Source organism: Pleurodeles waltl, chromosome 5 (genome assembly GCF_031143425.1).
Source record: "Pleurodeles waltl isolate 20211129_DDA chromosome 5, aPleWal1.hap1.20221129, whole genome shotgun sequence".
Taxonomy (NCBI): domain Eukaryota; kingdom Metazoa; phylum Chordata; class Amphibia; order Caudata; family Salamandridae; genus Pleurodeles; species Pleurodeles waltl.
Genome location: NC_090444.1, coordinates 373991177 through 373992824, shown reverse-complemented (window position 1 = coordinate 373992824; position 1648 = coordinate 373991177). Strand labels below are relative to the sequence as shown.

Below are 1648 nucleotides of genomic sequence, written 5' to 3'. Positions count from 1 at the left end.
CTGAGAAACTTTAGGCGAAGAAGAGGATGAGGAAGACATCTTTGACATGGAAGAAGAAGACGCTGCAGCAGAAGTGTCCAACTGTAAAAACTGCGAAAGTTTGTCAGTTGAGGAGGACTGATGCGACAGAGATTTTATTTTCTTTACTTTGCCCATTTAAAAATAAAAGCCTTCAATAAGGAAACGAGTGACACAGGAACTCCAAATATATGTTGATGAGACAGCAAAAATAAATGACATGGCTTGCGCAAAAAACTGCAAGCCATCAAATATTCAAAGAAAAAACAGGTAAGTACATTGTAATGGTGAGTAAAAATTAGTCAAAATGTTTGCTTTCATGAGGAAATATGTAAAAGCGTAATTAAAGAGTCAGAAAATAAGCTAGGCGACCATGAATAAAATGAAAATGTTCACCAAAACATCCCACAGCTATTATGATGAAAGCGCCATCAAAAAAAGTAAAAAAACGGCTCTGGCAGTGCAAAAATACCTGGCAATGCGCAGAGCTCTGAGGTTAGGCGGCCACCTTGGTTGGCAGCTTGCGCCTGCTCCGACTGTTCAATTTTGAGAGTCATTAAAGCACTGTCTGTGTTGTATCTCCCATTTATTTAGGATGTGTGTGTACAAGCATATCTCTCAATTTCCTGCTGCATTTGAACGTGAACAGGGGTTTATATAAAGTCAGTTTTCTTGTATTTAGGATGTGCCGATGTTAAGTGACAAGTGTCTTAACAGCATTGCAGAATCCCGAATAAGTGGTTACACACACTTACTTTTATTAAATCTCTAAAAGAGCTTACCTAATACAATTTTTAACTCTTTTATTGGCCCTGGCAATATAAGGTTTCAGATACACCTTCTGTTGTAAATGGGTTTGCAGGATTTTAAAAAGTTATATATAGGTAGAGGCGATTCTGGAATGGGGCATAGTTTTTGCTATTGTGTGCAGATGAGCTTCCGGGACTGTACGTGAGGACCCATCCTATTTCTTGTGCTTGAAAGTTGTCCGCATAGGGGATGTTGAGTTGGAACTCAAAACAGAAGAGAACTGCACCAAACCGGCCACTTCGAAGCCGCACAAGCATGATAGCGAGCCTGCCAACCTCGAGAGAGTCACCGACTATGCTGAGGAGAAAGAGATCCAGAGCTCCAACCTTGAGATGGAAATCTCTGTGATCGCAGATCGAAGGTCCAGGGAACAAAAGACAAAGCAGGAAAGGGAAAAAGAGTTGGGGAAAGTAACTATTAAAAAGGAGAATTTAGAGTTGATTATGAATTAAATGTCGATCCCACATGCAACTGTTGAGTGGAGCCTGCAGGAGCATATTGGGAATGTTGTTGAAGCCTTAATTACCCTCACAAACTGAATACTATGGTTGTGTTTGGTATGGTTCAAACTGGTGATTCTTTTGATCGATTCATTCTTGTTTTGAAGAGCAGCAACAGGAGGGGGAAAATTCTAATAGAAACTACTGCCCTTTTCTTCCGGTTGTATTGACCCACAAGTATAGTGTTCATTAATATTTTATTTTTCCTAGACTGTAAATACATCAATAAAAATATATATATATATGTATAGGTGTTCAATTATAAGCTATTTTAGGAGAGAAGGGAATTATTATCTGCTGGTTCCTGAACGCTTCTGTAC

General features: G+C 39.2%; 1 pseudogene; it reads left to right on the top strand.

Annotated features, from left to right (window-relative positions):
• Positions 1 to 391: 391 nt before the first annotated feature.
• LOC138297031 (huntingtin-interacting protein K-like) lies at positions 392 to 1367 on the top strand (annotated as a pseudogene).
• The last annotated feature ends 281 nt before the right edge of the window (positions 1368 to 1648 follow it).